This window comes from Nerophis lumbriciformis, linkage group LG10, assembly GCF_033978685.3.
Source record: "Nerophis lumbriciformis linkage group LG10, RoL_Nlum_v2.1, whole genome shotgun sequence".
Lineage (NCBI taxonomy): Eukaryota > Metazoa > Chordata > Actinopteri > Syngnathiformes > Syngnathidae > Nerophis > Nerophis lumbriciformis.
Genome location: NC_084557.2, coordinates 7,275,591 through 7,285,473, shown reverse-complemented (window position 1 = coordinate 7,285,473; position 9,883 = coordinate 7,275,591). Strand labels below are relative to the sequence as shown.

Below are 9,883 nucleotides of genomic sequence, written 5' to 3'. Positions count from 1 at the left end.
TGGTTGGTTTTTGGCATCTTATTTGTCCAGCTTCCATATTCGTTTTTATACACTTTACAAGAAATACATTGGCGGCAAACTCCGTAGCTTGCTAGCTTGTTTGCGCTGGCTTTCGGAGACTCTTATTTTGAAAGCGCAGGCGCGATGGAGCGTCACTTTTATTGTGAAGACAGGAACTGTGCAGTCAGTCTTTAGGCTTTTGACGGGAAGTACGGTTGAAATAAAAAAGTGTCTTTTTTCCTTCACACTTTTGATTGATTGATTGGAACTTGTATTAGTAGATTGCACAGTACAGTACATATTCCGTACAATTGACCACTAAATGGTAACACCCCGATAAGTTTTTCAACTTGTTTAAGTCAGGTCATGTGACCCCTGGCTCTGTTTGATTGGTCCAACGTCACCAGTGACTGCATCTGATTGGTGGAACGGAGTGAACGTCACCAGTGACTGTATTTGTTGAAACGCAGGCACTATGAAGGTCTGTCTGACAAACCAAAACAAACAAAGCGTGCATTAACAGATCGATAAAAATTAGTAGCGAGTAGCGAGCTGAATGTAGATAAAAGTAGCGTAGTAAAAGTAGCGTTTCTTCTCTATAAATATACTCAAGTAAAAGTAAAAGTATGTTGCATTAAAACTACTCTTAGAAGTACAATTTATCCCAAAAGTTACTCAAGTAGATGTAACGGAGTAAATGTAGCGCGTTACTACCCACCTCTGTACGACATTTACAAAACCCAAAAGCAGTGAAGTTGTCACGTTGTGTAAATGGTAAATAAAAAGAGAATACAATGATTTGCAAATCCTTTTCAACTTATATTCAATTGAATAGACTCTAAAGACAAGATATTTCATGTTCACACTTTTTTTTTTTGCAAATAATAATTAACTTAGAATTTAATGGCAGCAACACATTGCAAAAAAGTTGTCAGAGGGGCATTTTTACCACTGTGTTACATGGCCTTTCCTTTTAACAACACTCAGTAAACGTTTGGGAACTGAGGAGACACATTTTTTAAGCTTCTCAGGTGGAATTCTTTCCCATTCTTGCTTGATGTACAGCTTAAGTTGTTCAACAGTACCTGCACTCTTTTACTATGAAGCCACACTGTTGTAGCACGTGGCTTGGCATTGTCTTGCTGAAATAAGCAGGGGCGTCCATAATAACGTTGCTTGGATGGCAACACATGTTGCTCCAAAACCTGTATGTACCTTTCAGCATTAATGGTGCCTTCACAGATGTGTAAGCTACCCATGCCTTGGGCACTAATACACCCCCATACCATCACACATGCTGGCATTTGAACTTTGCGCTTATAACAATCCAGATGGTACTTTATGTCTTTGTTCCGGAGGACACGACGTCCACAGTTTCCAAAAACAATGTGAAATGTGGACTCGTCAGACCACAGAACACTTTTCCACTTTGCATCAGTCCATCTTAGATGAGCTCGGGCCCAGCGAAGCCGGCGGCGTTTCTGGGTGTTGTTGATAAATGGCTTTCACTTTGCATAGTAGAGTTTTAACTTGCGCTTGCAGATGTAGCGACCAACTGTAGTTACTGACAGTGGTTTTCTGAAGTGTTCTTGAGCTCATGTGGTGATATCCTTTACACACCGATGTGGCTTTTTCATGCAGGACCGCCTGAGGGATCGAAGGTCTGTAATATCATCGCTTACGTGCAGTGATTTCTCCAGATTCTCTGAACCTTTTTGATGATATTACGGAGCGTAGATGGTGAAATCCCTAAATTCCTTGCAATAGCTGGTTGAGAAATGTTGTTCTTAAACAATTTGCTCAGGCATTTGTTGACAAAGTGGTGACCCTCGCCCCGTCCTTGTTTGTGAATGACTGAGCATTTCATGGAAGCTGCTTTTATACCCAATCATGGCACCCACCTGTTCCCAATTAGCCCGTTCACCTGTGGGATGTTCCAAATAAGTGTTTGATGAGCATTCCTCAACTTTCTCAGTCTTTTTTGCCACTTGTGCCAGCTTTTTTTAAACATGTTGCGGGCATCAAATTCCAAATGAGCTAATATTTGCAGAAAATAACAAAGTTTTCCAGTGTGAACATGAAATATCTTGTCTTATATTCAATTAAATATAAGTTGAAAAGTATAAGTTATATTCCGTTTTTATTTACCATTTACACAACGTAACAACTTCACTGCTTTTGAGGTTTGTTCTTATTACACACCAGCTTGTGGATTGTAATGCTAATCAGTCGCATGTCTATGGCATAGCTAATATAAATTAGCGTCAAGCTAATGCATTTCAAAAACTAAGGCCTTGATATACGTTCCAGCGTTTTGTGAGTCTGCAACCGGATGTGACGTCCCGTGCAACAAAAGTATCAAAATATGGCACGGATTGATTTTACGGGGATCGATACCCGGTAGTACCGACAGGAATCGGTCAGTGCCTGTGACATTTATCAAACAGACAAGAAGCAAGGAATCATGCAGAGACAGAGTTACATTTTGCTCAATGAGGAGAGACGTTTTGGGCTGTACTCTTAGTTACAGAAACAACCTACGCTCTAAAGTACAGCCCACGTGCTCCTCTATTTATTTGTGAGGTCCCTGGTTACATCACTGAGGCTGCCGCTGAAGGAAGGGGGGTAATCTCAGCAGCCCCAGTTAGACACAATATATGACTATTCATGAAATGCAAATGTGCTGACACTCGTGATATCGCCTTGTCTCTGCTCTGTCTGCGTCACGGCACTCGATGTTCGCCCTTGGCAGTCAGCAGGCCGGTTCTGGACACAAACACTGATAGGAGACGATGTCCCTTTGCACAGATAGAAAAGTACAATTCAGCACAATTGATAATAACTATAGCAACGGCCTTTAAGCATAAGAGTTGTGTGATAACAGGTACCCAATTTGGTACCCATCCCTTGGAGCAGTGTTTTTCAACCTTTTTTGAGCCAAGGCACATTTTTTTCAGTAAAAAGTCGTCGTCGCAGTTGTTGGGTATGACTTTAAACCACAACCAAGCATGCATCAATATAGCTCTTGTCTCAAAGTAAGTGTACTGTCACCACCTGTCACATCACACCCTGACTTATTTGGAGTTTTTTGCTGTTTTCCTGTGTGTAATGTTTTAGTTCTTGTCTTGCGCTCCTATTTTGGTGGCTTTTTCTCTCTATTTGGTATTTTCCTGTAGCAGTTTCATGTCTTCCTTTGAGCGATATTTCCCGCATCTACTTTGTTTTAGCAATCAAGAATATTTCAGGTTTTTTTTTTTAATCCTTCTTAGTGGGGACATTGTTGATTGTCATGTCATGTTCGGATGTACATTGTGGACGCCGTCTCTGCTCCACAGTAAGTCTTTGCTGTCGTCCAGCATTCTGTTTTTGTTTACTTTGTAGCCAGTTCAGTTTTAGTTTTGTTCCCTAAGCTTCAATGCCTTTTCTTAGGGGCACTCATCTGTTGTTTAATTTTGGTTTTAACATTAGATACCTTTTTACCTGCACACTGCCTCCCGCTGTTTCCGACATCTACAAAGCAATTAGCTACCGGCTGCCACCTACTGATATGGAAGAGTATTACATTGTTACGCTACCGACACTCAACAACGGCACATTATTTGTAGATTATAATTGTTTGCAAAAAATATTTTTACCCCAAATAGGTGAAATTACCGTATTTTCCGCACTATAAGGCGCACCGGATTATAAGGCGCACCTTCAATGAATGGCCTATTTTAAAACTTTGTTCATATATAAGGCGCACCGCATTATAAGGCGCATAGAATAGACGCTACAGTAGAGGCTGGGGTTACGTTATGCATCCCGTGATTGCGAGACCTGTTGTGGCTCAATATTGGTCCATATATAAGGCGCACCGGATTATAAGGCGCACCTTCAATGAATGGCCTATTTTAAAACTTGGTTCATATATAAGGCGCACCGCATTATAAGGCGCATAGAATAGACGCTACAGTAGAGGCTGGGGTTACTTTATGCATCCCGTAGTTGCGAGACCTGTTGTGGCTCAATATTGGTCCATATATAAGGCGCACCTTCAATGAATGGCCTATTTTAAAACTTTGTTCATATATAAGGCGCACCGCATTATAAGGCGCATAGAATAGACACTACAGTAGAGGCTGGGGTTACTTTATGCATCCCGTAGTTGCGAGACCTTTTGTGGCTCAATATTGGTCCATATATAAGGCGCACCTTCAATGAATGGCCTATTTTAAAACTTTGTTCATATATAAGGCGCACCGCATTATAAGGCGCATAGAATAGACGCTACAGTAGAGGCTGGGGTTACTTTATGCATCCCGTAGTTGCGAGACCTGTTGTGGCTCAATATTGGTCCATATATAAGGCGCACCGGATTATAAGGCGCACCTTCAATGAATGGCCTATTTTAAAACTTTGTTCATATATAAGGCGCACCGCATTATAAGGCGCATAGAATAGACGCTACAGTAGAGGCTGGGGTTACTTTATGCATCCCGTAGTTGCGAGACCTGTTGTGGCTCAATATTGGTCCATATATAAGGCGCACCTTCAATGAATGGCCTATTTTAAAACTTTGTTCATATATAAGGCGCACCGCATTATAAGGTGCATAGAATAGACGCTACAGTAGAGGCTGGGGTTACTTTATGCATCCCGTAGTTGCGAGACCTGCTGTGGCTCAATATTGGTCCATATATAAGGCGCACCTCCAATGAATGGCCTATTTTAAAACTTTGTCCATATATAAGGCGCACCGCATTATAAGGCGCATAGAATAGACGCTACAGTAGAGGCTGGGGTTACTTATTGCATACCGTAGTTGCGAGACCTGTTGTGGCTCAATATTGGTCCATATATAAAGCGCACCGGATTATAAGGCGCACCTTCAATGAATGGCCTATTTTAAAACTTTGTTCATATATAAGGCGCACCTTCAATGAATGGCCTATTTTAAAACTTTGTTCATATATAAGGCGCACCGCATTATAAGGCGCATAGAATAGACGCTACAGTAGAGGCTGGGGTTACTTTATGCATCCCGTAGTTGCGAGACCTGTTGTGGCTCAATATTGGTCCGTATATAAGGCGCACCGGATTATAAGGCGCACCTTCAATGAATGGCCTATTTTAAAACGTTGTTCATATATAAGGCGCACCGCATTATAAGGCGCATAGAATAGACGCTACAGTAGAGGCTGGGGTTACTTTATGCATCCCGTAGTTGCGAGACCTGTTGTGGCTCAATATTGGTCCATATATAAGGCGCACCGGATTATAAGGCGCACCTTCAATGAATGGCCTATTTTAAAACTTTGTTCATATATAAGGCGCACCGCATTATAAGGCGCATAGAATAGACGCTACAGTAGAGGCTGGGGTTACTTTATGCATCCCGTAGTTGCGAGACCTGTTGTGGCTCAATATTGGTCCGTATATAAGGCGCACCGGATTATAAGGCGCACCTTCAATGAATGGCCTATTTTAAAACGTTGTTCATATATAAGGCGCACCGCATTATAAGGCGCATAGAATAGACGCTACAGTAGAGGCTGGGGTTACTTTATGCATCCCGTAGTTGCGAGACCTGTTGTGGCTCAATATTGGTCCATATATAAGGCGCACCGGATTATAAGGCGCACCTTCAATGAATGGCCTATTTTAAAACTTTGTTCATATATAAGGCGCACCGCATTATAAGGCGCATAGAATAGACGCTACAGTAGAGGCTGGGGTTACTTTATGCATCCCGTGGTTGCGAGACCTGTTGTGGCTCAATATTGGTCCATATATAAGGCGCACCGGATTATAAGGCGCACTGTCAGCTTTTGAGAAAATTTGAGGTTTTTAGGTGGGCTTTATAGTGCGGAAAATACGGTACATAATCTCCCACGGCACACCAGACTGCATCTGACGGCACACAGTGGTTGAAAAACACTGCCTTGGAGAATCGCAACCGCAACAAAGAGACCTATTTGGAAAAAAGTAGCTCAAAGATTGCCAGCAAGTTAGCAAACACGAGGAGTTATGATGCTATTTTTAGGATATTTGTGACTATTAAAGCAGAGTGATCATTGTCTGTGTGTACATCTCCAACGTCGGTCTTGAAAATGAAAGTTGGTCGACTCGTCCTATATTTTTTAGGATTCTTTTAAAAATCTTTCAATAGTTCAGCTTTTTTCCTCGGTGTGACCCAAACTCTGGGCCAAATGTCCTTCTCAGCGAGCTGCAAAAGCCCCCCGTGGGCCCGCACTGGATTCCCAAGCAGTGAAAGGGTGAACTCAATGAATCGCGTTTGTTTTCCTTCAGGCTCGGTTAATAATATTGCGTCCGTCACATTTCTTTTCACCAGCAAATGTGCTTTTTGTCTATTTCGAGCTGACAAAAAGGCCCATCTCCGCGAAAAAAAGAACGAGAAGAAGAGACCCTTTCGCTGTTTTTGAGCTGTCTTGTGTTCTATTTTTGAACTCATTTGCATATGCATGGCCACCTGAGGGAGGTCGGGCTGTGGCGGCCAAGCGTCTTCCCAGCGAGGAGGACGGCGCGGTGACAGGGAATCAAACGGCAACACTGGCGAGAGCCGTATGCCTTCTTCTTCTTCTCTCGCTTGGCAACGCACGCTCGGTCGCACGGCTGCTGAAAGAAGCGTCTCGATTGACGCGGCGGTGCCTCCCTGACGGGTCTGCGGGGTTAATTAACATCAACGGAGCAGGCGGGGTGGCAAATCTCCAAAGGTTAAATGTCGCATGCGGGAACGTGTTGTGAGTTTGGGAAAGACGGAGCGAGACGCAGGATGCTGCCACCTACAGGGGGAGAGTGGGATCCTGATTAAAAGATTGAAGTCCGGCCGTCCGAGCCAATGAGCTATAAGCCACGGGGTGTCAACTCATTGTCCAGCACTGCTCTTAAAGGACCCATCCAGACTTTGATTGATTGATTGATTGATTGATTGAAGTGAAGTGAAGTGAAGTGAATTATACTTATATAGCGCTTTTCTCTAGTGACTCAAAGCGCTTTACATAGTGAAAACCCAATATCTAAGTTACATTTAAACCAGTGTGGGTGGCACTGGGAGCAGGTGGGTAAAGTGTCTTGCCCGAGGACACAACGGCAGTGACTAGGATGGCGGAAGCGGGGATCGAACCTGCAACCCTCAGGTTGATGGCACGGCCACTCTACCAACCGAGCTATACCGCCCCATTTGAAACTTTTATTAGTAGATTGCACAGTTCAGTACATATTCTGCACAATTGACCACTAAATGGTAACACCCCAATAAGTTTGTTAATCAATTCATGGTACAAATATATACTATCATCATAATACAGTCATCACACAAGTTAATCATCAGAGTATATACATTGAATTATTTACATTATTTACAATCCGGGGGGTGAGATGAGGAGGGTTTATGGAGGCCCATTTCCCTGCATAGATAGTGTGAATAAAGGCATGTAAAACTATTATTTTGATCACTTAATTGCATATACTTTGTCAAGTGTTCTTGTAAACGGACTATATTTTCGGTATATTAGATGGAATCTTTACGTGACATGTTTCGACTGTCATCTGCAGTATGGTCATGAAAAAGAAAAAGAGACAACCGGAAGGTTTACAAGAAGCCTAAAACAAAAATCCGAACAGGAAATCTTAAAATCAGCCATATCAGATCATTGCAAAATAAACAACCACATCATGGACCGAGACAGCGGCAAAATCATCGGCACAGAAAGTAAGAAATTCAAACGATGGATTAAAGAGGCCATCGAACTAAGGAAGCGGCCCAAGGAAACCATCAATCGGGATGAGGGAGCATACCTGGGACTACCTCCTCCATTAACCATCAAGAGGCGGGGGGGCGGAGCCAACCAGGTAGACTTGACAGGTCTGCCTGGTTGGCCACGCCTATAAGAACAGCTGATAGGAAACATGTCACAGTGGGGAAAAAGGGACAGAATGAACACTCTAAAAGCTTCATTTTGTCGTCTTATTCATACACTTTTTCTTGTAATCAGACCATATTTTCGGTATATTAGATGGAATTTACCTGACATGATTCAACTGTCATCTGCAGTCTTCTTCAGAAGGGTCATGAAGAAGAAAAAGAGACAACTGTAACGTTTACAAGAAGCCTAAAACAAAAATCCGAACAGGAAATCTTATAATCAGCCATATCAGATCATTGCAAAATAAATAACCACATCATGGACCGGGACAGCGGCAAAATCATCGGCACAGAAAGTAAGAAATTCAAACGATGGATTAAAGAGGCCACCGAATTAAGGAAGTGGCCCAAGGAAGCCATCAACATCTCATTGTGCAACATGTGAATGTTTTAATGGGAACTAAATGCAATGTCTGAAAGGGGTACACATTATTTCCAAAGCAGGACCTCCACCCAGACAAACAATACAAGTACACAGTTCATGAAAAACAATATTTGTTGTTATTGTCATAGTAAGTGGGCCTAAACACTTCTATTAGAAAATAACCTCATGGAAATGACCGCTGTCATTTGATTATAATAATAAGAGAATGTTGTCTGTCTATCTGTGTTGGCCCTGCGATGAGGTGGAGACTTGTCCAGGGTGTACCCCGCCTTCCGCCCGAATGCAGCTGAGATAGGCTCCAGCACCCCCCGCGATCCCGAAAGGGACAAGCGGTTTGGGACAGGTGTGCTGCTGGTGTAGCCACAGTGTGCACGTCTGATGTTGCTCACGTGGGCTCCACTCGATGCTCAGGGACTTTTTGCCTTTGCTCACACACATCAACAATTAGAGGGAACATTAGTTGGCAAGTATGCAAATAAGAGGTTTGTCCTTTTCTGAACCAGAGGTTGAGTTAAAATTGGGTTATTTTGTAACCTGAAATATTTTAGTGTCAGTGACGCGCGGTGAGGTTGATGACTGGTGAGGCACTGACTTCATCACAGTCAGATTTACAAACATATGAACCCTAAAGAGTATCTTATTCACCATTTGATTGGCAGCAGTTAACGGGTTATGTTTAAAAGCTCATACCAGCATTCTTTCCTGCTTGGCACTCAGCATCAAGGCTTGGAATTGGGGGTTAAATCACCAAAAAATGATTCCCAGGCGCGGCGCTGCTGCTGCCCACTGCTCCCCTCACCTCCCAGGGGGTGATCAAGGGGATGGGTCAAATGCAGAGGACAAATTTCATTACACCTAGTGTGTGTGTGACAATCATTGCTACTTTAACTTAACTTTAACTTTACACATGCGAACTGTAGCACACAAAAAAGCACATTTAATAAAAAAAACGTTATTATGGTCTTACCTTTACTTAGAAATTAAGTCCATGCGCCGCAACTAAAGCCCTCACTTCAACTTTCCACGTGCAAGATTGAATCTATTTAAAAAAGTGTAACCGAGGGTTTATAAATGTCGCCTATACTGTATGAAACTACAAAATAACAAACACGGAGGCTCCAGTTTACACGAGGACCACTTTATTTACCTTCTTTCAAAAACCTCCGCAACGTGACATCACTTCCGCTCTTAGCGCCTTCAAAATAAGAGCTCAAGGCATATACTGTGTAACAGCGCATAACAGGAACTTAACATCACAAAGAGGAAAGCCCATGAAAATAGGTTACAAAAATTATTTAATAAGAAGCCAAAAAGTGCAAAAACAATAATGTTCGTGTTGGAGGAGTTGTGAATTAGGTACACCTGCAGTCTGCAGGTGTATCTAATGTTGTGTCCCTGCAGTCATTCACAACTCCTCCAACACCAACATTATTGTTTTTGCACTTTTTGACTTCTTATGAAATATATTTTTTTAAATAGATTCAATCTTGCACGTGGAAAGTTTAAGTGTGGGCTTTAGTTGATATAACAATTCTACGGCGGGGGTGCAGGAGGCGAGCCTCAGCCAGTGC

At 42.6% G+C, this 9,883-nt stretch overlaps 1 long non-coding RNA gene across 1 annotated transcript; it reads right to left on the bottom strand.

Annotated features, from left to right (window-relative positions):
• Positions 1-2,478: 2,478 nt before the first annotated feature.
• LOC133612718 (uncharacterized) lies at positions 2,479-8,594 on the bottom strand. Its single transcript, XR_012050630.1, has 2 exons — positions 7,801-8,594; positions 2,479-2,766 (listed from the first exon to the last, which is right to left on the bottom strand). It is a non-coding gene; the product is annotated as an uncharacterized lncRNA (long non-coding RNA).
• Between the last annotated feature and the right edge of the window lie 1,289 nt (positions 8,595-9,883).